General features: G+C 44.4%; 1 long non-coding RNA gene across 1 annotated transcript; it reads right to left on the reverse strand.

The window, feature by feature from the left end:
* Positions 1-2,291: 2,291 nt before the first annotated feature.
* On the reverse strand, positions 2,292-27,291 carry LOC121093422. Its single transcript, XR_005829569.1, has 3 exons — positions 27,205-27,291; positions 6,944-7,024; positions 2,292-2,568 (listed from the first exon to the last, which is right to left on the reverse strand). It is a non-coding gene; the product is annotated as an uncharacterized LOC121093422 (long non-coding RNA).

Below are 27,291 nucleotides of genomic sequence, written 5' to 3' on the forward strand. Positions count from 1 at the left end.
GCTATCCCAGAAAGCTGCAGTGGGATGACAACACCCTGTGCTAGAAAAAACAAGGGGAGGGTTAGTGCTGGCAAGGCAGCTGATGTCCCAGGAGCACGTATGCCCTTTGCATTTAGGCTGGTTTATGTCAGTATTTGCCAGGTGACCCGGGTGCCCACCTGCTCCAGCTGCACGGGGGGACACGGAGCTTGCTGCAGCCCACCCAGCTGGCCCCCTGGCACAGCTCCGCACCTCTGCGCCTGCTCCAGGCTCCCTGCAAGTGCCCAGGGCTCAGCCAGGGATTTTCCGGGAGCTGTGCTGACTTTGGGTGCACTCTGGGGTTGTTAATATAAACTCTTCCCATTTTTCCCAACATTTAACTTACGTTACAAAGGTGTCTCTTCTTGCCAGTGTCCATTCTTCCATACTATAGGAGGACTCAAGAAGATTTTACAGACCAAGTTGCAGACTTAAAAAATAAATTGTAGTAGGGTTTTTTTTTTCCCCAAGCATTTTGACTTTAGTGACTGAGCCTCCGTTACTGATGTCTAAAGGAACTTTTCATTGCTGTGTGGAGGAGCAGAGGCCAGGGCTGTGCCAAAGTGCTGGGAGTTTCCGTCTTAACACTAGAGCTGATGGGAAGCTGACACTCTGCAAGTTTCATACAGAAGTTACGTACAACCTATTAGGCACAATATAAGGAATACATAGACCCAGAGAGCAGCAATGAGTCAACATACTACATGAAAACAGTTGCCAAACGTGACCTTATTTGTTGCTATCTCCTCTGGAGTAGAATGAGAAAGAATACAAATTTGCCACTGCATTTTTTTGCGTGTGGGGTGATTTTTGCAGTTATTTTCCAGAGGTACACAGAATCTATTACAATATAGCTTTTAATATTTAATATATTGTAAGTAGATTAAATAAATAAAACGTAGGGACTCAAAATTCTTTTGCTTAAATGCATAGGCTTTTGTTTGTGTAAGACCGAGAGCTTTAAACAATGCCAGTGAGCATGCGTTTCTGCTTGAACTTACTTGCAACTGCAGTATTATTAAATTCTTAGGATGAAATCCTAGCCTCGTTGATGTCAACTGGAGCTCTGCCTCTCATTCCAACTGGACTGAGATTTCAGATTTCTGTGTGCTATTACTTTATCCCTCCTGAGCTGCTGTGTTCTGGTGGCCGATCTCATTACATCACGCTGTTACATATTCCTTTCTAATGAATGAAGTAAAATGTGTATCCATTATCTATACATACTGCCTTCATAATAAAGGAAGGCAACAGAAACAATCCTTAAAAATAAATGTTCAGTTTTATCTGAATAACACAGAAAGCAGCTCAGTGACTGGATACATGGAAAAACATGAATATATTTGAGACTAGAACTATTCAACTCCAGATGAAGAAAAGTTGGAGGAAGCAGTATGCAATTAGATACAATTATGAAAGATATACAGGAAATTAGAGCTATTCGTAGATATTTTTCCAATTAACATTTGTCTTTCATTGGAGGAAAACTTTTAACTGGAAATAACCACCAGAATTGTGCCTTTCAAGCAAAATGCTGATTTCTTCTTTATAGGAGGGGAAAACAAAAAACCCTCTCCCTAAAGTGTTTTTCGAGGGTGAAAGATGCAAAGACTGAAAAGTGATTCTTGTTTCAATAAGAAAAATCAAAATTTCCATGAATAAGTTCCTGGATGAAATAGTAGAACTTGTCTTTATCCTAATGATAACATCTGTTTGCAATAACACTCCATGCCAGTAAAGGATGTTATTTTAACTAATCTATTGGCGTGGCGATGAAAGTGACAGTAAAATGTTGATATGGAAGCTAATTTCTGTGTTTGGCCTTGAGTTCCATCTTCACAGACACCGGGTGAACACAGAAACTATTTTTGGCAACATCATAGCAACCCAGATTTAATTCTGACACTTCTCTGCCTTCCTGAAATCCAGGGAAGACATCTGGCTGCGTTTTCTGTGTATGTTTGTGAAGTGCCATTGAAATCATTTGCATCAGCAGCAAATTTGGAGATAGAAACATGACAAGAAGGTGCATGTGGGGAGGAGGGGACCAAAAGCTTGGGTTAAGAAGGAAAAAAGAATGGCAGCTCTTCAATGTATAATGTGCTTACTGAAAGCTGGGAATAAGATGTCATCCGGAATGTGTTTCTGTGAACTTCTAGCTTTGTCTAGCGCTTCGATGTTGTTCAGACCCATGATTTATATGGAATTATGCATATGCATGGCATGCAAGGAACGAGAGGATGGCTCTGCCTGATTCCCAGGGGAGTCCCTGCCGGAGGCGTTTGCAGTCCCTGCCATGAGTGTGCTTCCAGCAGCCCTTTAGAAGAATAACTGACTTCAGTGTTTGTGAGTTATCGGTTAATTTAATACTATTTAGGGTGGCCACAGACTCCTCATCATTTTTTTGGAAACAAGAAATGTTTGTTTAAGCAAAAATAGCTCTGTAGGCTTTGTGTGCAGTCATTTAGCTTAATTCACCACCGTCTTATTGTCATGCTCCGCCAGAAGCTGAGCTTTCCAGTTACTTGCAGTATGCTCAAGTTGCAGACTCTGTAAAGGAAAAAAAAAATATTAAAAAAAAATAATAGTGCTCTTCATCTGCTCAGCTAATTGCGTGTTAGCCTCCTGCAGCAGCGAGCGGGCCAAGTGGATGCAGACATGCCTGTGCTGTCTGGCAGGGCAGCGCAGGGGCCCCGGCGCCTGGCGGCACACATGGTGAGGCATGGCACCCGCGGAGCCGAGCGCAGGCAGGCCCCTGCGTGTTGAGGCACACATGGCGCGGGAGCCTGCTGCCAGACGCGCTCGTCGAGGCTGTCTGCAGCCTGCCCACAAGGCAGCCATGTGGGTGGAAGGCAGGCGAGCGGTGGAGCAAACCGGCTTATGGCTGTTTCGCTTTGGAGACCACTTTTTCCAAGCGTCCTAAACACGGGCCTTAATCATCAGCACTTCTGAAGCACTCATCGTTCTTGTATCCAGGCAAGGAGCCTTGTTATTACCCTTTGAGAGATACCACATTCCCTCATTTCCTATGGAAGGGGGCCTGCCAGCAGTATCAATACCGGCACCGCTCGGCTTGTTTCGCATTAAAAATGTCCCCAGGGAAGATCTGTGCTCGTCTTCAGCAGGGTCTCAAGACCATCACGAGAGTAAACTCTTGTGCTGGGCCACCGATGGTTACTTCCAGGGAACGCATTGGTGGTCACCTTCACTGAACACACTGCTTTGCCTTTGCCAAGGGGAGAGGACGCTCCGTGCCTGAACTGAGAAACCCTCCCTTGGGCTTCTCACTGCTGAAATGGTGACAGAAGTGGTCACTGTCCTCCACCAGCTGCCCTTGACCTTCCTCTGTGTGGCGATGCACTGCAGTGACCCTGGTCCCTGGTGCAGTGGCTGCCCCTGTGTGCTACAAGCCTGAGTGGCCCCGCTCCAGTTCCAAGGCTAGAAGAGGTGTTTGGAACAAAGGGAAGGGCAAAATGCTGCCCACAAGGTGCCGGAGCACCCGCACCCTGACCTGCTCTGGGCTGTGGCTCCCAGCAACAGGGTGTGCAGGAGGAATCACACAAAGAAGCTGTGTTTTCACCAACATTTAAATTTGCCTCCTGTATTTCAGAGTTCTGAGATGCAGGTACCGTAACCACGTACGCTGCTTAGGGGGATCCATGGATCTGCATGCCATGGCTGTTTGCACAGGGAGACTGAGGGGTGTTGCAGACCATCCAGCTCATGTATGAAAAGGCTGGTCACCGAGGGTGAAGAAAATACTGTAGAGATGTGATATCACAAGTTATATAATATCATGGCCAAATCTCTGCAGCTGGATATCATCAAATCAAAATTAGAAACTCATTGGAAGCAAAGGACAGTCTTTGCACAGATTGCCTATAAATCTGCAATAACTAGTTCTCCCTGGGCGTAACATCAAAAACATTTTTTAGTGTCTCATTAGTAAGAAAATTTATTGCTCAACTATTGAACTATGTCGATTTTTGAAAACATTGTGTGAATAATTCCAGAAAGCATGTGTTTGATTTGTATTCGTTTTATGCCGCTGGATAGAAAAAGTGGCTTTTCCCCTACGATGAAATGACACTAATCATGAAATTAAAAGGTGAAGCATGTCTACAGTTTCAGAACAAGGTAAATTTTTATAAATATGCTAATGCCCTCCCTTTCCTATAAGTCAAACTAAGATTAAGGAGTTCATACCCCAGCTGAGCTTCAAAAAAAAAAAAAAAAAATAGAAGACCCAATTACAGTTCTGTAGAGGGGAAAAGAACTCGTCCCAGCCCTTATTATTTTTTCTTTGTGCTGCAGTGTGTTTCCCAGCTGTGCCTGTTGGCCAGTTTTGTGGCTCAAATAGCCTGAAAAAAAAAACCCCCAAAAAAACCCCAACCAAACCGATTGAGAAACAGGAGAGAAGTTTAAATGAAACTCAGCATTGTCTGCAGAGGATGGATGGAAAGGGTTTACAAGTACCTGTTACGTGGTGCGGATTTATTGTCAGTAATGTGTGTGCATGAGTCGGGTTAACACCACCACGTGTAGGCAGAGTGCTATCTTTTCACACGTTTTAGCAATAGGGAGGGCAAAATAAATGGCTCCAGGGGGATTCACTAGCATGGGCATATGTGTGCAAAATTCCTTTAAAAGCTTGGGTGCTGGCAGGCGGTTCTGTACCCAGGCATCTCCCTCAGCTTCAGGCCTGTGAGGATGACTATGGGTGAGCAAATAACACAAAGGCCCCGTTACCCTCCACCAGCATGCCCTCGCTAGATTCTCCTCGGCAAAGAAATGCTTGTCAGCAGGCTTGTAAGATGAAGGAAAGCCTCTGAGCATGAGGATTTGTGATGCCCTGCTGGCCCTGCAGCTCCCCAGGACCAGGGCGCAGGGACGGCAGGGGCACAGAGGGGCTGCCACGAGGTCTGGAGCAACTTTTGGGGCAAGCCCACATCTGGACCATCTGGAGGCTTGGCTGAGCATTCAGGCTTGGGTTTAGCTGGTGAGCAATGAGGACAGGCAAATTATGCCATTAAACTCCCCCGCCTTTGGAAACATAACTGGTTGATTGGTTTTATCATGCTGGTAGCAAAGTTTCTTCAGTGTCTTTGCTTCGGCCCTGCGCTCTCCTTCCTTGCACGACATACTCCACAAATGCAAACAACCAACCAGCTCTTATATCAAGGAATTTATAATGTGGGAAAATGAAAGAGAAAAGAAAGTGAGTCAGAGGGGCCAAGTGGTCTGGTCAGGGTTACTCACACCTCAGTGGCAGAGTCAGGAATAAACTCAGGCTGGGGAACCACAACCCTGTGCCCACCAGACTATGGAAAATACAACTGAATTCCCAGCTGCCCTTGCAAAGCAAATTTTTTTTTTTCCAGAATGGAAAAATAAAATAAAACAAAAGAAATAGCTGGATCTATGTAGCATTTGTAGCAGGTAATTCCTTCTCATGAAAGAGTTTCAGCATCATCCAATCAGGGAACTATGGAAACCACCGGAAAAATAAGCATGGCTATGGTAACGCCCCGTTCACATCTCTGAGCAGATACCTCCAAGCCCTGCCTGGTGAACTCCTGTACCAGCATCACCAGTGCAGATGAAGCAGCTGACAATTAGGAAGGACTGTGAGGGCAAGCAGAGACCTTCCTAAAGAGGTGCTGGGAGCCAGCAGCATGCCTGTCCTGGCTCTGCTGCCAACACGCTGCATCCCGGCCGGCAGAAGGTCTGTGGTGCAGGTGGGCGTCCTCCCACCTTCAGGCATTACCACCCTAACGCAAGCAATCCCCACACTGCAGACACTTCTCAGCCAAGGCTTCCCACTCGGTGCTGGTGTTTTGAATGAGGGGTGCCCTCCTCAGCTCCAGGGGACACAGGGGAGAGGGTCCCTCCCGGAGGAGGTGAGCCTCTGGCTCCAGCAAACCTCCCCAGAGCACCTCCCTGCCTTGCCTACAAAGGCCTCCGAACTGGGCTCCAGAGGACACCAGCAGTGCTCCCCTGCTTTCTTCCAGCTGTGCTGGGAAGTCTCTTTCCCAAACATTCATGGGAAATGAGAAAACACAGGCACAGAGGCACAGCCCCGGCCTTCACTGGAATGAAAGTGAGCCCCCCTGTGACCCCACTCTCCCACATCAGGCCCCTCCAGCCCAGCTTTACGGGTGAGAAGGATCAAAGGGCTCCAACTGCTCCCATATGGTCAATGGCCCTGTACGTTGTGTATAATTACACACAAGCATCCCCACATCCATGTTCGGTCTCTATTAAAGATCGCTGGGCGGCAGCCAGCGCCGTTTTCCCAAGGCAAGAACATCTCCAGACATCATGGCAGTGGCGTCACACCCGCACGCACATCCCAGCAGCTGCGGGGCCAGGACACCCACCCGGCTGTGGCACAGGATCCCCTCCGCTGCCCACCATCCTGTCCCACAAAGCTGGGACACAGCGATGCTGGCGGGCAGTGGAGACCCTCCTTTCGACTCCAGCTGGGAGGAGTGCTTTTCAGCCACAGGGTGGCATCTGATGGATGCATTCATGAAACGTTTACACTGACTGGGTGAATTCAAAGCTGGCCTTTTAAAAAATTAATTTCACTTTGTTAATATAACTCCTCAAAGGGGATGTTTACTTTTTATTAAGACTGGCAGAAACAGGAAAATCAGCCCTTCAGCCACTTATTTGAGGCTGTTACGATTCTTTTTTGAAGCAGACACCTGTGCAATGGATGGTGGACTAAGCTGGAAGGGGCAGGAGATCCCAGTTCCCGTTTTCAACCTAATGGTGAAGCTTCATGACGGTCCCTGGAGGTGCGAGCGTAAGGTTCACGTTCAGCCTGGCCACCCACCACCTCTGGATTGCTCCTTGCTGTCTCCCAGGCCAGCACTCACCAAATATAGGAAGAAAGCTTATTTTAGCAGAGCCCTTTTACCTGGGTAAGTCCGTCCTGTGACTGCCTGCTGCCGTTGCAAACCGTAATTGCTGAGCTGCCATCCTTGATCATCATTCTGGGCTGGAAAAGGAGAAGCTCCATCACTAAAGATGTGATGGATCCAGCTCAGCCTGACTTCATTTCAGGCAGGGCTTTGTGGCATGCATCACTGCTGGATGCGTTCCTTGTTAACATGCACCGTTGCGAAAGTGGCACTGGAGAGTACTAGGGGAAACTGGTTTCTGAGATGAAGCTCAGAGGCTGACACAAGGACTTGCATGAACACCCAGGCTGATCCAACAGTCTCCTTTTCATAAACACAACCACTATGAAACTTGGGTTTTGTTTGACTTTTTTTTTTTTTTTATTGAAGAAATGCTCCCTCCTAGCACTTCCAGCTATTGTCACCTTGGGTCGCCTCCCAAGCTGTTAGCGGATCTCATTAGGGATTTTCCTTCAAGGAAATGTTTTCAAACAGAAAATGTACTGGCAAAGAAAAGACTGTGTTTTGTGGTGGTCTTCCCAGGCAAGAAGAAAAGCGACAAGGCATTAAAAAAAAAGACATTAGGCAGATTCCTCTGGTTCTCAAAGGGGATCCTTGGGCTGTGACTACCTCAAGGATATGGTTGCTCACCCATTTCTGTAAAGGGCTTTCTGTGGGTCACCTGGATTCTCTACAGGGCAGACAGTAAGGGACGTTTTCCTCCTTTGCTTCCTAATTTCCCCTGTTGTCCGTTTGCTGGCATTGAAACTGGGGTTTGGAGCGACAATGCTGCATGGCAATGTTGATACCTGGTTTGTGTCCAAGGCGTGTTTCTTTCAAGTAATTAGTTTGGGAAGTAAAAAGCCCATGTTGCTGTGCTTTTTCAGGGACGGGGGGTTAGGTTACCTGCTGAGTTGGAGACATTACCTGTTTCATTACCTGTTTTGTTGTTCCCCCCCCCCCCCCCCCCCCCCAGTTCTAGACTTGTGATAGCCTGGGAAAAAATTGCCTTTATAGAGGGATGCTTTAAAAAGAACCATGGATGCCCCCACCTTTCTCTGCATAGTAGCCCAAGGGCAGACTTAATTAAAAGTCCTTCAAAATATACTCCCTACTGCTCTAAGCTACTGTGTCTCAAAAACTCTGGTGCTCTGCCAAAGTGGGAGCAGGCGTATGTTAAAGTGACAGGTACAAAAGACGTTGTTATATTCCTGGTGCTCCCTTCTCTGATCCCTCTGTTCTGAAGTCCCACAACCTAAACATTATTGAAAATAATGAATAATCACCTCCTTTCTCCCCTTCCCACCTAACAAACACATTATGGCTAACCGTTTGCCTTTTGCAAGCAGTCTCTCCGGCACAGGTTCCCACTCCCTGTTGAGATTCAGCCCTGAAGCCTCGGGAATTTTCCTGGAAAGAGCAGCTTGGTCACACCATGTCTTTGCTGGCAGTGTGTCCTGTGGAAGGCTGCCACGCTGCCTGCACAAGGACGATCAGGCTAGAGCACCTTAATACCTCCCTAGCTTCTTGTTAGCAGCGGAGATAATCAAAGCCTCCTTGTCATCGGGATACTCCGAATTTTCTAAGTGCATCTAGACACATTGGCCTTTCTGCTGACAGCACGGCCCAGGCACCGCTGCCCACAGCTTCTGTGGCAGCCAGCAACGAGAGCCAGTATCAGGATGAGAGACAACGATTTCAGAGAGAAGGGTGGAATCGTCACTTTTCCTGCCTGTGATGGAAAGCTCATGACAGCCATTGCTAGGCAGTAGGATGAGATAAACATCCTTCCCTGAAGACTGAAGAGAGAGAAGGAGCATGAATTGGAGCACATTAAGTTAATCTAACAGCTTGGCATGGACTAGCTTCCCATTTTCACAGTAAGTGGGAGCCTTATTCTGTCAATGTGCTGAGGATTTTATTTCTAGAGATTTATAGCCACAGGTTCTGGAGTGCTCTGTAATTACATGAGTTTACACTTGCAGGGACAAAGGCTGAGTAAATATTTTATTAGGCAATTTTTTATCTTATTGAAACTGAATACACATGTGATAATTTGCCTGGTGAATGGGGGAAGGATAGTGAAATAAATAAGATAGTTTACACAGAGCTTTCTTTGTGGGCTGCATGCAGAATCAGTGCCGCAGGCTGCATTGATCCCAGCAAGTGACACCCACAGCCAGCGCGAGAGCCTGGGCACAGCATGCAGAGGGGTCACTGCTGGCTGTGAAACATGTCCATCCCACAGGATGAAGGGACTCCAAAAGTCTCCTTGTACAGAGACACTGTCCTGGGACCGATGAATTTGTTTAGCCTGGTGGGTACCTGCCACCCATGCCAGCACAGGCTAAAGGCACCAAGACCCCTCCTGTATGGACTTCTTTTCCTTCCTTCAGCTGTTTTCTGATCTTGACTCCACGTGTTTTGCTCAAATTACCCCTTGACAGTAGCAGCAAGGAGTCTCCAGGATCACTCACAGGACACAGAGCACTGATGGTCCCCAAGGGCTGTTGGCACTGCTGATACACAGCTCTCCATCACACCCTCCCATTCATCATGACAGAAATAATAAATAGTACAGGCCACAGCTTTTAAAGGGGACCTCTTGTTACCACAGATCTTTCAAGGTTTCTCTGCTGTGGGATCCAGCTAGTGGAACAGATCTGAACTGCACAGTCTGTGGCGTTGATTCACAGTGGAGAATTTCTGGCAAAATTTGAGGCTCATATCCAAGAGCACGCCAGCCAGGATGCTCTGAAGTTTAATGTTGGCTCTTGCAAAGAAGACAGGGTGATGAAAGAGGGAGATTTTACAAGAGAAACACTTAATTTTGTGGAAGTTGTTGAAAATAAATGGTTGTCATTGTCAGGTAGGTAAGTGGCCCTGGGAGGCAGAAATGGATGGAGCTGGCTGAGCTCGCTGCCCTTGGGGGGCAGGTGATCTTTTCATGCTGTTATTTTTGGCTCTCCAAGAGCAGGTCCCAACCCCGTGGCTCTGCTGGCAATGAAAGTGTGTTCGCACTGCCACCGTACAGCAAGGAGACATTGGCATCAGCTCCTTGGGGCCGTGGGTGCTCAGATGCAAACCCCAGGGTCTGCTTAGCTCCCCCTGCCCCATTGCTGGGCAGAAATTTGTGCCATGCATCACTGATCTTCTCAGGAGACTCGGACTCCTGATGCCAGCTTATCAGCATCAGGAAGCCAGGAACTTACTAATTAATGACATGGGGTCTCCCTCCTACAGCATTCATGCTGGCCAACATCAGAGTCAAGTGGCCCTTAAAAAAAAATATTTCTTAGGGGCAAGAAATTGATGTCACCTGCCCTGTGCCCCAGCCGGGGAGGGGGTCACTTGGCTGCCTGGGAGCTGCAAGTCCTCCAGGGCGAGGGTGGGGAAGACAGGATCCTCACTTCAGCTGGACATGAGGCCCTCCTCAGACCCCTGAAGAACAGCAATATGTTGACATGCCCTTCCCCCTTATCCATCAAAAGCAGCTGCAGTCACACAGAGAGATCATCATGCAAGTCCTCAGCCTTCTCCTGGCTGGTTTCATCACCGGTTGGCCTTGCCTCCCTCAAACAGCAGCAGAGAGCTGCCTCCTCTTACAAAATCCACCCCAGCCCGACAGTTCGTGTGATGCCTCCTGGATACGGCCCCTCCTGAGGGCTGCTGCTCTACTGCGTGGTTTATTGGGATGGTACAGTGTCGCAGCACTCTCCAAACTATCAAGCTGCAACAAGGTCTTTTACCATCTCATACCAGCACATTCTTCATACAGTCCCTCTGCTGTCTTCTCCTCACCCAGAGTACCTGTTCTCTCTGCTTCTTCCTCCTCTGTCTTCCTCGGCTGCCCAACCTCTTAACAGAACCAGCCACAGCTGCACCTTGTCTACACCAGCCAACCCACCGCCCCTGAAGCCAGCCCACAGCTGTGTATTATCAATGCTAATTAACCCAGCCTCATTCCTCTACACTTACCTTTTTTCTTTTTCTTTTTAACATTTCATACTTTATGTTTTTAACAATCATTACAACCTTTTCACAAATAAATTTTTCATACGGTCCTCTATAATTCCTCTACAGTACAGGGCTGGCTGTTCACAGCAAAGTGACGACCTGCTAGCCTAAGTTCATGACTTATCCAGCCTCCACTTGTAGCCACGGGATCAAGACTCATGCAATACTGTGGATGTGATCCAAGTCCCACTGCAGCCAACAGCCAGCTGCTGTTTGCATTTACTCTGTATTGACATGAACTTAGCATGAGCAGAATGTGGCTTGCTTGGGAAGGTGCCTGTTGATTTTAAGATGACTTACAATGAAGAGTGAACTTCCAACAGCTTGCTGATGTGCAGGCAATAAACTCTTGGATATGGCAGCTGTATATGAAACTCAGCTTTGAAATTAAGCTCTTGGTGAAGAAGCATCAGTGTAACATTTTTTAGCAGCAAGACATTTAATAAACATCTTTGCAGGCACATGTAAAATTGATAAAAAGCAAAGCTTCCTACAGCGTTTCAGAGATTTGTATTATTATTCTATTCACAAACAACTGCAGCCTGTTATAAGTCCCACAGCACAAAATTTTCTAAGAATAGTCAAGGAACCTTAGAATTAATTTATAAAATTTGGTAATCATTTGCAACTTCATTAAATACTCAGATACCTAATAATACATTATTCTTATCTTGATTTTAAATTTTAATTGCATGAAGTTGGTCCCTCAATAATTAACACGTCGTATATCCCACCTAATTCATGAACTAATTGTCATTTCCTAGTTCTTAATGTTGCTTGCTAATTCCGCCAGTGATAAATAATTTTATGTCAAAACTCCAGAGTAAGTGACATTCCGCATGCACAATAATGACAAAACAAGTTAATTTACTGCAAAGTTGTTGAAAGACAGAGCTTTTTTAATTGCATATTTGTTACCTTCATTAAAAGGTAAGTGGCTCTCCAGTTATGTATTTGCCCATTTCTTACACATTAAAAAAGTGCTAATGAACCTGATTAAAATTAATTGAAAAGGTCCAAGATCTGCAAAGAGATCCTAACATCAACAGACTTCTAATTACTGCTGAAAGATGGACTTAAATGGGGTTTAGCAGTAGCTAGAAATTCATTTTCTAGCTCTGTTGTAAGGAACGATACGGGCAAGAAAAAGCAACCCAGGACCGAAACACCTGGCTACGGATGCAGCAAACGTGGAGGGTTTGGACGCTGTTTCCTCTCACTCCTCTCGGCTGATAAGGGCCCTGCCCGCCCCCCGTCCCGCTGCATGGAGCAGAACAGGCGCTCGCAAGAAAGTCCCGGGGGGGGGGGAGAAAACTCCGGGCTTCCCGGTTGCAAGGATGCAAGGTATCAGAAAAAGCCTGAATTGTAGGAGGGTGAAGGGACATGCCCACTGGAAGTGGGGCTCTAGAGTGAGAAAGGGAACCCGAAACTGAGGCACTACGAGGAGAAGGGGGAAAGGTGCAGGAGAGGGCTGGCTGCTCAGCACCAGGGACAGACCAGGGAACGGGAACAGGGAGGTCTGGGCCCTGCAGAGAATGGGCTGTGCTGGAAATCTTGGTTTATCCCACTTGGGCTTTCCTGGAAATTGTGCTTACAGCCATCCAGGACGCTGGAAGAGAATGATCCGTGCTGTGGTTCACCAAGGTGAAAACGATGGGCGATGCCCAGCGTCAAGGCACTGGCCAGAAAACCTTTTCAGCTATCAGGCACGTTTTATCCGTGCTGTTCGGGCAGTCACAAACCCACAGACCTGGAATAAGGGGCTCTTTCCTCCTCCAGTTATGCTCAGCAGCAGTAGTGTGTCTCTAAGGTGGGGAGAGGGTACGTTTATGTATTTATAGCAAAAATAGAGAGTTGCCTTAGACAACGGTCTCCCTCAAACTTCACAGACCACTTTGTTACTTTAACCGCACCATTTATCGTTGTCCCTTTTCTTCTGTGCTCCCCCGCTATCCACTGGCATTATTCCAGGATATTGCAATCTTATTAGAACTATTTTCTTCATCTCTGTTAATAGCATACACCACTTATCTTGCTACCACTATATAAATGTAAAAGAAGAGAGAAACATATGAGCTATTTTAATTTTTTTTGTTTTGATTGAATTTAAATTGCTGAATGAAAAAAATAGCTTCTTCTAGTAATTCTGCTGTAACTAACTCAGTTTGATATTGGTTCTATTAGCCTTCTAATAGCATGAAAGCTAAAAAATTAAATCGTTCCACTTCCACATTCATAATTATGTGCAATTAAAATCTTTACATACCCAAAAGTCTTATATGAAGCCCTGAACCCTTCAACTGTCACTCTTCATTATCTCCAAGCCTAACAATTTTACAGTGACACATTGTACACAATGAGATGTGCTAAAGAGGAAATATTATATTTTACTGATGTATGTGTTCTTTTAATTTCTCTGAATTAGCTTTTTGATATGGATGCTAATTGTTTTCTTTGAAAGGAGTCGCCACAGATATGTGATTTCTCTGTGCCTGTTGCGCTTCAAAAAAAATACAGTTAATTGCAGGAAACAGGAATTTCTGTCTTTTTTATATATATAAAAATAATCAGCTGCATATCAAAGGAATGAATCTTAATCCAACTTTCTGATTGTACATTAAAAAGAAACCTTCAGTGTTTGTGACCAGCACAGAGTATTTGGCGACTTTTGATGTTTCCCCTTTTCATTTATTCATGAGGAGAGATGAATAATTAAAACAGGATGTTTGGCAAAACCAGTGCGCACACAAAAAAATATTTCCATATGAACTTCCAGCTTCAGCGCATGATACTCTATAAGACACGTTACTGCAGGGTTGTCCATATGGCAAGTGTGCATGTAACTCTGAAACCATAGACCTGATCGAGATTTGGGATCTTGCCATCAGTGGCTGACAGCTGTTACTGCTGTATAAATGCAAATGCTAAGTGTGGATCAGACAAGTGTGGCAGCTAAGAGAGGCTGAATTTGAGCCCAGTCCTGGGTGGGATGAAGGCCACTGGTTACGCGTGCTCGCAGGGTGAGTGACAAACTGGCTCTGGATCACCAGGGGAAGGTGGAGTGAGTCGCCACACTCCCTCACGGTTACGCAGGAGAAACCTGAGCTGCAACACAGAACTGCCCCTCTGGATGGAGCAGCAGGCTGCTCCACATGCATTAGAGAAGGTCCTTGAGATGGAGAGGGAGGGTTTGGTCTGTAGCTTCCTGCAGGCTGCTCACCAGGTAGTTTTAACATTCAGTCTTAGCTGCAATGCTGCAAGAAGCCCTAGTCTTCATCCTAAATCTCACAAAAGGTTAATTTGACTTACCTCTCATTCATTATAAAGAAATACTGTAGAGAAGTGACAATATACCGTGCATATCAAAAGGTCTCAAGCAGTCTGAGCTGGTCTCCTTTGTCTTGCAAATCTTCAAAGGAGCTCATGTGTTTTCATCAACACATCCTGCTCTATTTCACAGCTTGGAGGATCCTGCTGTTGAAAGACATCTTCTCTCCATATCTAGTCTGGAAATTCCCCACTGACTCTAATGAAGGTCTACATTCCTGTTTGCGACATTACTAAATTTATTCTTCAAAAATTTTAATGCAGCTTCTGAGCTCCTGTGAACTTGTGCACTGGTGTTGGAATGACAAGTAAAAAGGGCTCCATTCACGCTCGGTCTAATAATCAGTCACTGTCTATAGCTGTCTCTAACATTTCCTACAAATCCTTGCCATCTGTGCAAACTACATATATTTTGTTTATTTAATACCTGCAGTCATGCTTTAGCTTCTTACATAGACAAAAAGGCTTCCAAAACCCGGCTGGTTTGTGCTTGTCCTTCAGGATGCCTCTTGAAACCTAACTAGTTTTGCTCCATCTCCTCTTGGAGTTTCACCTTTGCCTCTGCTTTTCCTGAAGTGGAGTCTGTGGTTTATGAATCATTTTACTATGACTTTATCTTGTTTTCCCTCCAGAGCTGTGGTCTTCACTTACATTCTCTGAACGGCAAAGCCCATTTGTTTCTTTTTAAACTTCTGTCAGCTTAAATTTCCATCAGCACTCTTCTCTGCTTGGGGTCTCTGATCCCTGTTCAGACCTTACCTCAAATTAGGGATTCCACAAGCTTCTGTAAAATGAGGATCAACTTAAATTCTCAGATTAAGTGAGATGAATAATTAAAATTAAAATTCTGCCTCTATTTTGCTATTCCTTAACCAATGTGAAGATCATCTCCTATTTCTCATCTGAAAATACAATTTTAAAAGCTAGCTTTTTTCACTGATGTTTTCGGTAGCTCCACCTGCACAGATTTGTTTCTTGAACATTTTCCTGAGCCCTGTGGGCACTTTGGATGGGGTAAGCTGCATAAAGAGCTTGGTTCCATATTCCCCGTATGCTCTCAGGGTGTATTTACCACTGTGATAGAAGGACAGTGGGACACACAGCGTTTCCCAGAGGCAATCTTCTCAGAAATTAATAAAACTTTAATAAAATGTATAAAATTAATAAGTTGCTCTCCTTTTCCCAGACTACCCTTCCCCATCCTCCAGGAAAATTACAGCCAACAACTATGAGCAGATGAATCTTCTGAAATGGATAGGACAAATTCAGCAGAGCCCTAATATCGGCTGGTGGCATGGGGTGAGGGCTGGGGAGCGCCAGAGCTCACACACCAGCAATGCCAGACCTTCAGAGGGTGCCACTGACATCTGAAGGGGACAAGGGACCAAAGTGGGCCACCACCAACATGCCCTGACTGCCCGTTCTGGGCACGGGGGACACAGATCAGCAGAGAAATCCACTGCAGCTGGTGGCGCAGGGAGGGATCTGGTGGTGTTTTCTTTTCCACCAAGGCTACTGAGGGCTTCTCTGTGGAAGACTCACTCGCTCTGCTTATATTGTTATCTAATATAAATAAGTTGATTAAGTGGCTTGTTTAAATTGCATTTATCACATTCCATCCTTGTTGAAAAACCCTCTTCAAAAATCTAAGTGGCTGGAGCATTTGCAGAGAAGTGTTATACTCACAAGAGTGATAATGAGTTAGGTGCAGCTGGGAATCAGGTGTATGAGAATCACTGAACACTTGGCAAAGGCTGTTATTCCCTTTCTCCCCCTCTTTTCCTTCTCATGATTAAAAATAAATCAGGAAAGGTATTTGTACACCACCAACAGAAGCTTGTTTGTTTTGGTTTGTTTTTTTTACAGAGTTCATTCAGTTTGTAGGTCCTTATTAATTTATTTTTCTGCCTCTCTAAATCACTGAGGAGTATCTGCTAATACTTCTTCATGTCATTCCTTTTTGGGGGTGTTGATGGTGTCTTTGACCCTGTGCCTCCACACAGAAACCTCAAGCATTGCTAGGAAAGGCTTTCCTCAGGTGTCACCTACAGTTTTTTCTGTATTTTGGTCAACACATATAAATTTTCTCCCACTTTCTGATTACTGTAATGGCCTTAAGCAAGCGGAAAACAGCACAGCATCCTTGTACCGAATTTCCCAGGACAAGCTTGTTTCCTGGGTAGGATGTAGCTTCAGTGCCACTCCCTGGCTCTCCTTCCTCCTAGTCCCAGCTGGGTGAAGGCAGGATGTGTCAAAATCATTGAAAACTCAGACTCCTTTGGGCTGAAGGGACATCCTCTGGGTCGTGGTCCAATTTGGAAGATAAATAAGAGAAGATTCTGGTAGTCTTCTGAAATGCTCTTGTCCAAGGAAGGGGATGAATTTGTTTCCAGACGCCCCAGAATCCTTGAAATAATGTAAACAAGAGTCGTGATTCCTCTTGCAGATCCATTGATCCACATGTGTGGTGAGAAAGATTAAGAATGATTTCCTTGTAAACCTGTCATTGATGAATTTTAACCACCTGGTGCAGGAATAGCTGTTTCACGAGTCACGTCCACTATGCACAAATCCTCACAGCAGCTACAGTCAATGGATTACACAAGTGCCATTCAGTGCCATGTCTTTTCATGTGGGTTCTTTCTTTTCTGCATATTCATTTTGAAAAGATTAATATAAAGATGGAGCTACAAGAAAGAAAATATAACAGCACAAAAATCTGCTTTGTGCTTCCTATTTCTTGTTACTCTGATCACACCATCAGCTAAGTGAAGTCTAATTGAATAGCAGATCAGCTTGGATGGCAGCTCTGCTGCTGTACTACCAATTCAAATTGCCTTTTCCTCTCTAGCAAGGTGCTATATCAGATTGGTAGCAAGATATCATACAAATTTCTGTTACGAAAAAAGACTGCTCATTAGTAAAAAACATCCCAGACAAAAGCAAGATATTTAGACAACATTTCTGCTCGAATAGCAAAGAAATACTATTTGCAGGCTTAAGAGATCAGCCTAAGAGTTCCTAGAAACATTTTGGGCTTTCATGATGTTAGCCTAATATCTGCCGAGCCCAGCTGCTCGCAGTTGCACTACTGCCGTGCCACTGTAGAAGCACGTAAGACTTGGTGGGACAGTCATCCAGGATTCATACAACAACCAGCCAAAGCATTGGAGAGAGCCAGGTGGACCACCCAACTGCTGACAACCAGCAGCATCGACACAAGTGCTGCGTAAAGCTGCAGTTGTGGGCTCACACCTGCTGTAGGCTGAGCACACGGAGGCGAGACGAGCCATGGCAGGCTGCAGATACTCACCTTCAGGAATCACATTCCTTCTCTGCACTCTGCCAGAGAGCCCGGCTGGATGCTTCGTGTACTGCTGTTATGCACTGGGGTGGTTTGTTACTGTTTTGCCCCGGAGATATTTCAGGCAATTAGGTCCCAAACCATCCCATGGTTTACAGATTACCTTCAGTTCTGTCCAAAAGTTTCAAGTCTGCACATCTCAAAATGCCTTCCCCAGTGTTTTACTCTGATCATCCCTCTAATGTGGGATACGGACTTGGAGCAAGCGCCTGCATGGCCCCAAGGCACAGCAAAAAGTCGAGTATCCCATCTGATGGTGGGATCACAAGGAGCGGACAGCTATGGTTGACTCTGCAACATGAGAGAAACTTCAAATTTGTCTCAACAGGCCTGCTTAGAAATAACCCCTAACCACAGTGCTGCAGGATCTAATGCTGCTATGGATGGCCAGGAGATTCCCTCCCGGAACAATACTGGCAACCAAGAAGAAAAATGGAAGTTCTGCATTTGATGGTTGAGCTGAGACACTCCTGCTGGACCCATAAGAAAAAGTACTTTTCAATCCTTGGCTTTAAAGCAATGAGATTTGTTTTTCTATACAAATGGCATTTTGAAAGACTTTTTTAAAAAAAAATCTAAAAGATTTTTTTAACAAATTACACCTTTTTTTTTAATGCTGAAATGTCACTGAATCTAATGCAAAATCACCACTATTTTCTGTTTTCTCAGGACTTCCAGTTTACTCTCCACGAAAGAAAACTATCAGGGCTCTGACAGAAGTTGCAATGGGCAGTTCCTGTTTTTCTCCCATAAGAAAAGAGTGCATAGATCAGGTATACATCCCTGGCAGAAGGAAGAGATGGTTCTTCCCTGGGGAGATACCCAGTCTACTCTAATAAGAGGTTTCCAAAACACAGGTGAAGCAGGCGAGGAAATGAACCAAGAGTCTGCAGCACAGCAGACGCTCTAAGTAGGAGAAAGTGTGAGTCAGCAGACAGGTAGAGTAGGACCTCTGACACATTTCAAGATCAATTTTGTTCTTCCTCTGATATTAAAAGTCAGAAGAGAGTTCTGTGTAGCTGCAGTAAGGCTCCAGACCTTTAGATTTTGAAATGAAGTGTTTGTAGATCGCTGAAGATCCAAATTATGCCCAAATTATGTTATTATAGTGTAATCATCTTGTTAGCTGCTTAGAACATTTTCTTCATTATCACTTCATTCATACTTCTGATGATGAACAGATGGTACCAATGTCATAACGCAGCATAAATCACTCCCAAATGTTGTTTGAAAACAGTCAGAAGGTGGTAGGGACATCCTCCTGCTGGTGAGCCTGGCTCACTCCCTTGGCTGTAAGAGGAGTTACAGAAACCTACTTTGCCACTTACCAATGTGCTGGCTGCTGGCACCACGATACTGCAAGTCCTGTATGAACAGCTGTCATATGATCGTTTATACTGAGAACAAAGTATGCATTTTTATGTTTTTTCTCAGCAAAGACTGGTGAACCTAAGGCATTTCAAGGTGGATTATGGCCCATTTCAATCAGCACAAGAACGTCATAAAGAAGCCCCACATGTCCAGCAGATCCAGTTCTTACTGAAGTTATTGCCGGTATCTGTACTTACACCTCATCCTCTTAAAGGACGCAGACTCTTAGCAGTCTGCAAGGGAAAAGCAGTGTAAAGCAGACTCACTCTGCTGCAACAGTCCTGCACTGGAGTAAAGTCCTTCACGGCCATGGAAATGGTGCAACTGGAAGTCGCCTGTTGCAGTTTTAGCTGGCACTAGCGGTGGAGCTGACCCTGAGAACAAGGCAGTGGGAGTCCGTCCGTCCCAGGTGCTCCCCTCACCTACAGCACAGCCCAAGGTTCAGAGGGCAAATCCAAAGTTAAGGTCTAATCCAGATGCCAGTGCCCTTTGGAAAAAGATCAGTGACTCCTGAAGTATCCCACAGAGCTTTATGGGCACCCTGGCCCCCTCTCCAGCGAGCAGATGGAAGCCACGGAGCTCAGTTTGTTTGTAACTTCTCCCTCTCATTGTTCCTTTCCTGGGTTCCGGCAGACACTCCACAGCAATCAGCAAAAGGACCGAGCGTTCTCAGAGCAAACACACCATCATTTTACTCAGAATCAGAACAAACACACTCCAAACCCCAATCCACAAATCCAGGAGACACAGATGGAGTTGAAACCCAGAGCACCTAAGCAAGCAAAGATGTACACACACACACAAAACCCCCATGAAAGCCAAACGACAGCTACCATAAGGCTGCTCATCCCTGACTAAAATTAACAAAACCAAACCAACACAAAACAACCCCAACCAGCAGGGCAAATATGGACCCCAAAAATCATAAACACTTTTCAAACTCATATAAAACATATTTTTCAGACTCAACTCTAACTCTGTCCCCCCACCTCTAGCTGTACCAAAATGGAGCTCAGCCTTTGATTTCTAGATGCTTAGTCAGGCCAAAAGAGTGACCTGGTCTCTGCTTGCAGCACAAGGATGGCAGATTTTGCCACTGCAGGAAGGAAGCACCCCCTGTTTAGCTTGTTAAAAGTATTTACATGCCTAGTTCCCCTTGATCCCCCTTTGCAAATTTGGTTCTAGCTCTCAGCAGAAATTCCTCCCAGAAATCTTTTACTAGCCACTAGAGGGGAATGTGTCACACAGGGAGAAGGGACAGAGTGACACCACATCCAAGTTGCAGCCAGTTTGCTCACTCAGATGGAGAGAGCATTTAGTGTCGTGCTGGATTTTACAGTTTTTAGGAGCTAGTTTAGCATTTATCAGGTGCCTTGTTATTTTACTCTTTTCTGTCATATTGATCTCTCTCACTTTCTGCCAGTTTAGGGCAGTTGATGTTAAAGTCATGGACTCTTCAGGTGAAAAAAGATCCTTACAGACACTTAATTTGATGCCTAATACCCTCGTAAACCCATAAATCATGCATTTGAGAATGTGATCTCCACTGAAACAGTCTCCTATTCAAAATTGTTTACAGAGCATAGCAAGTACAGCATTTCTATCCCAGGAGAAATGCTGACATTTCAGCCCTTCTCTCCATTTAAAACAGGATTAAAAAGTAAGATTCAGATTCTTCTGTGTGGGTGATGGAAATTCTGCATTAATTCCAGGTAAGGAATGACAGATTCATTTGGATGTTCTTTAACAGAATAAAACTTTCAGCAGTTTGGATATTGATGGGTTTTTACTTCAGTCACTGATAGAACAACCCTAAATATCCTGCATCAAAAATGTATTTCTCTGCAGCGTATGGGAGCCAGGCACTGCCTCACTGGAGCTGGAATCTGCTCTTCCCTACAGCCCAGATTTCCGAACCAGGCCACAGCTTGTATCATACCCCAAGGTCCCACGATCACTGGGTGTTACAGCAGTCCAGGGCAGCAAAAAATCAGCACATGGGCTTACAGTCCTCTTGGGAATCAGGACAATGAGGTCCCGCGTGAGTTTATGCAGTGTATCATGAGAATCTGCCATTCTCCTTTCCTTACAAACTATTCCATCTGAAATCTATGTCCTGGATCATGTGGGCAAGCAGCTATGAACGTCAGGGCTGGGGATGCAAGCAGTCCGCAACACTGGGAGCTGAACTCCTACTGCCATATGGCAAAGCATCATACGGAAATTCACTCCAGGGGAAAAAAAAGAAAAAGATTTAAAATGTGTTTCAGTTAAATGAAATAGTTAATTCCATTTTTATGTGGAAGCTGCAAATATTCATTGAAACAAAAACTTTCCAATAGAAAATTCTGAACTGGCAGCAACTGCATTTTTATTGGGGAAAAAAATTTTAAAATTGTATTTATCATCCTGATAAAAGATTCCAAATCAGCTCTGGATATTTGCATCAGAGATTTACATTTCAAATATGTCTTGTTCATGAGCCAAATTTTTGGCAGATAGGAATCAGCAGATTCAAATCAATAGAGCCACAGAGACTGACAAAAAAAAAAAAAGGAAACTGCATCTCTACATATTCAAATGCCCTCTCCTGATAGCATACAGATGTATGCCAAATTAAACCACCTGTTCTGCAAAGAGGCTTTCATCAGAATGCTCGAAGGTCATATACCTGTTCAGTCCTCTCTCTCCAATACCCCCAAATCCTCATGCATGTCCTTTAGAAGATGTGGAGCTCCCATACGTTGCTGGAGTTGACACCTACCTACATCCCTCCTAGACGTAAACCCTAGACTTGCCCATGACAGCCACTAACTCCTTCAGCAAGTCACTGTGGGTGTGATGCTCGAGAGAACTGGTTCATTTTCACCAGCGATACTTTTGGCCCAACAGAAACTTTGCCATGCAAATAAAGGCAGATGGTTGATTTTGGACCCACAGCTTTTATATACAGAGGACAGTTTGTGAGGAGATGAAGGCAGAAGTTTCAGGTGTTTCTCTCAATAAGGGTGGTTGAAAACTACCCATTGCAATTTGCTGTATTTTAGGTGTATCTTCTGCTGGGAGCCTGATGAGACTGTTCCTGTGTTCAGTGATTAGCCTCAAAGTTAGACCAATGTTCTTCATTCGTATGCTGCTGATGCCAAGGAAGCAAAATTAGAAGCTGATGCAATAGCAAACACGCACTTTGCTAAAATTATCACATTTAGTGTGATTCCCATAATAAAAGCATGAGCCAGTGTGGGGAGCCTCTTTCAATTTACACAGAGAGACTTGGGGTCTCCTGACAGTCAGAACAGAGCCAATGTTTCTGAGTAAACTTTGTTAGGAAAACAGATTAAAAACTCCAGAGGTTTCACTAAATCTTATACAGGAAAACACCTTGTTACCCTCCTGATTTAGAATCATAATTTAGTACCAGTGAATAATACATATTAAGTGGCAGTGACTATGTCTTTGTAACAAAGCTTATGTCATGTATTTTTTTATTTTATGTGAAATATGCAAAATTAGCTGTTCTATTGTGATTATTATTATTATTACTATTGTGAGTAGTTGTGCAACAGTTGCCACAATCAAGTCTTGATGGCTCATTAATGAGTCATTTACTGAAAGTAGTCAAGTAGATGATTTTGGTTGGACACATTGCCTTGTTATATTGATGTGCCTCTGACAGAAATTTTGTCACACCTAGAATTAGGTTTCACATTTTAAAGTAGTGGAAATAAGCCCCCCTGCATTTCAATTGCTTTCTAAGAAAGCAGGATAATCCTTCCTTAAAATATACTCTTTCTTTAAAATCTGCTCTAAAATCTACTCATTCTGTTGGTGATCATTTATAGAAGATGAATATAAAAGGAGAAAAAAACCCTCCCTATGTGAGATGGATTTGCAACCTCACATTGCCATTCCTTTCTAGCACTGCCCGGTTTCTTCCCTCCCTCATTATTAGCAAGCAGCAGTGTAGCCGTGGCCGTGAGCCCCTTCACCGTGGTACTGTGGAGCAGGGCCGCCGGGCTCAGCAGCAGATGGACACAGACTTAGAAGACTGCTTTAAACATGCTTTTCATGCACGTGCTTTAAAGACGGCCCTGAGAGATGGTTACCCCTGGAGCTCAGCCCCGTGGCTGCTGCCACTTCATGGTTTCCTTGACCTGTGACCGGGATCAGCTGGATCAGGGAAGCATAACATTGCGTTACAAAACCAGGAGTTCAGGTTTTATAATCCCTTGGAAATGTGAGTGCCATAGGCATACTGAAACTCTTACTGCAACGTGATGTGTGGCTGTTATCCTGATGATCAGCTGCCCTGCTGTCCATTTTCCGTAGCCACAAAAGAAAGCTGTTTTGCTGATACATCACCACCTATACTTGCTGCTGAATTTTCTGCCTCGTACCTTCCCCTAGACCCTGCCATCCCCTCCATCCCAGCACTCCTCCCTTTCCATCCCAGAGGAGGGTTAGCCTCCTGACCATGCTGCTGGAAGTGTATATTCATCCAGAGAAACTGTGCATCCCCACATCTCTTACCTAAACTGAATGGCCATGTGTGGATTCTGTGTGGGCTGAAAGTGAAAATCTAAGCCACATTACCTTTCTTCTCACTCTAGGGGAAAAAAAACCAACCAAACCCCAACAACACCCAGATTCTCACAAATTTCTCTGCAGGGTTATTTTACCTTTTTAGAACTTAATTCGATTTTACCCTTGACACAATGTTGCTGGGTTTGACAGTTAAACTTGCCAGTATGTGTGTTCCATATATGTGTTCCTCTGGTAGGGAAGAGCTAAAATTTCATGCCAGATACAGACGGTGATGTGGGAAGAGAATTTTTTTTAAATTTGCTTAAAAAATAAAAATAATTACCACTATCAGCAGCAACACAGCTTGCTAAGTGACTACTGGTGATAGCTAGCTAAGGAAAAAAATGGAAAATCAAAGTCTACGGCCTTCTACCATACACTCCCTGCCCCTTCTCTATCCAGAAAAAATTCAGATTTCTCATGAGGATCTCTGTCTTCCTTGCACTGCAAGGCAATGTGTCAGTAGCAGGTGACCAAACTGATTACTTTGAAGCACTTGTCCCCCTCAGCATCCTGGGCTGTTACGTTGTGAGTTGCCTCCAAGGGTTACCCCCTCTGAAAGACAGGGTTAAGTGCAGGTTTTGAGACAGTTTCATCGAGAGGGCTGAGGAAAGAGCAGATCTAAATGTACAGATGATGACAAGCTCAGCTCATTCTTTGGAAGGAATATGACCTAGACAGGCTGGAGTTGTTACTGGACGGGCAGGTAGCAAGTGATTTGCCACGTTTTTAAGTCAAATTCATTATGCTTAATATTTCATATGCAATAACAGAAAAAAATCCACATGATTTCCTGAATAAGTTGTTAGGATGTTTTCACAGATGATGTGAGAAAGGAGACATTGAAATCATTTACCTAATGCAATTCCATTACTAGAAATTTTAAGAACATCCCATCTCAATTTACTCCTGCCTCTCAGATACAACTCTTCATTTAGTTATTTGAAACTAGTTTATTCAAGTATGCAGTGACTCTGGAACATTTGCACAGCAATGTCAGATGCTATCTGAGAAATAAGTAGTACATTTTCAGGCTCTGAAAGTAATTTTTGATGACACCCTTAAATCAACTTCATGGTCAGCTTTCTCATTTTGAGCAAGAACTGGGATTCCATTGTGATAACTGAAGGCTGCATGTTACTTGATCTACGGTAATGTAGAATAATTACTAGTCCATTGCACTTCATTACACTACTGTAATAGGCAGCAGGTCAGTGTTTGAGCTACAGCTGCTCTGAAAATTGAGCTGACACTGATACTACGGTAGAAGTGATAGCGAAAGGCTCTCATGCAAATTGTTGAAATTAGCTTCCACTCAATGGGTTTTGAAATGCAATACATGACTCTGATCAGGACACCTGGCTTTGACTAACTTTTTTTTTTCCCCCTTGGATACAATGGGATGGTCATGAAATAAATTAATTGTTTGATGCAATGTGCCTTATAAAAGGTCACTGAAATGCCAGAGGATTCTAAATACCACAGGACTGTTGGACTCTGGCTAATAACATTCTCTAACACGTCACTGAAGGCTATCTGATGGTGGTTTTATTTTATTTAGATAATTCTCACAATCATTTGCAAGCATTCTGCTCCTATATTCGCAGGATATTTCACTGCATAAGACAATCCTACTTTTTATCAATGCCCTTAATTTATCAAGCCTTCAGACAAGGGCGGTAGGGCAGAGACTCTGAAAACCAAGGTGTTTTCCTTTATTAGCTAGCTGGAATCTCTGAATTGAGCCAGCTGCTGCACTAAGCATCCCCTAAGCAGCCAGTCTTCTAGAGGCACGGGTTGATCCTCACCAAGGCAGAACCTTGCTATGAGGTCTGCAATGAACACACAGGCTAACATACCACCAGCGTGTTTGAAACACTTCTTACCGCTATTCAAAACTAGATGTGGGTGTTTTTGAGGAAAATGGAATATTTTTTCCTCTGAAGCATTTGTTTAATCAAACTACCCATTTCAGTAAATTGAATTCTGCTGGAAAACAACTGTCCAAGCTGACATACCACCTTTCCATTCCAGGGAATGCTTACCACTTAGTCACAAAAAAAAAAAAAAAAAAAAGAGAAACTTGACACACATGAAGAAAGAAATCTTGCCATAGCTCTAGAATAAAGCAAAGTGGTTTATAAAAACCACCCACATACATTGCCCTGGCTATTGCCCTGTCGCTGTTTTCTGCAGTGAAGCCTGCCCAGCCCCACACGGTGCGTCTCCGACAGAATGCCCAGACCTCCACCTGCCCTGCCCCACAGGGATCTCCGCTCCAGCGTGCAGCCTCTTCTGGCCCTGAAGAGCCTTGAATTGGGGGGGACACGACCCCAGCCTGCACCCTCCTCACTTCTGAGCTAGGGCACTACAGTAACTGTCATGTTTCTGCCTCCGGCCTTTGGTGCCAGTGTGATTCAGGCAAGCCTCTTCTTCCTCCAGAGAAGCCTAAGTGCAGAAGGAATCCTTCGACACCTGCCAAGGTGTATTTAACGAATAACCCTGCTGCTTCTTATATGACTTGGAATATTTTTAAATGATGCTTTTGCTGGAAGTACTCTCTTGACATTTGCATTTACTAGCTTCAATATGTACACAAAGAGAGGTTGTGAAAGTATGCACAGATATCTGAAATCTTCCCCCATTAATGCACCACGGTGCCTTCCTATACACTCCCTATAGATTGTGTAGTTTAGTCTGTATCTTTCCTAGCCTCTTGGGGGATTATAGCTAGAATTGACTAGCACTATTTGTTTGAACTCTTTATAAATTAATAAAAAAATAAATCAATACATGTTTGTAAATGCCAGCTAATCACAAGTAGCTTTATACAAATTAGAGCAGGATGTAAGAAGGAAGTAAATGGACAATGCCTGTGAGGGTGAAAAAGTCAACACTCAAAGTTCATCTGCTACCTGATTCCAGATACATACAGCCTGTTCCTCTGGTTTTGTTATTCATGAGAGATGGGGAAGGGGGAGAAGAGCAAAGCAAACATAGCCTGTGCTGTATGGGCAATGAATACAAAGAGCCAGTGAGCCATAAGAGTAGGAGCTCTATCAGAGAAAACTGGAATGCCAGAGCATTCATCATGTGGATTTCAAGATGGAAGCAAAAAAACCCAAGCAAACACCTAGATTTCTGGATTAATATATGGGAATTAATTTTCTGTCAGATTCAGACTCATTGCTTTTCTACCTCAGAAAACACTTTTCTGGTTTAGCTATGGTGCCTATAGTTTAGCTATGTTAGCCAAAAGCATCCATGAGGTGGGATTCACAGTTGATATACTGTAGAGTTTTTAGAAGATTGACTTATTGCCCCCAAAAGGTACATAGGTGTCTGTGATGCATGAAAACATTTCTTTTCCTATGTATAAAGCAATTCTTTGTAAAGGAATATCCCCTAGCATTGTCATGTTCAAAGAATGGTAACCAAATAGAAAATGGAAATGTATCACATCATCCGCTAGTAATCATCAGCTTTGCTTCACCTAATTCAGCGAGATCCTACGGAGTGTCACTCCCTTGCCAGAAAGGTTGAGTTGTATGCAGCCAGATCAGCAGAGCTCAGGGTGAGGAAGCAACCTGGGACCCATGCATCATATAGGCTTACCTTCGTGCAGATGGGTTTGACTGGCCCCCTGGAATATCAGATCAACTGGGAAATGAGGGGTCTTCCTAAGGGATCCTACATTTTTTC

Source organism: Falco naumanni, chromosome 9 (assembly GCF_017639655.2).
Source record: "Falco naumanni isolate bFalNau1 chromosome 9, bFalNau1.pat, whole genome shotgun sequence".
NCBI classification, from domain to species: Eukaryota; Metazoa; Chordata; class Aves; order Falconiformes; family Falconidae; genus Falco; species Falco naumanni.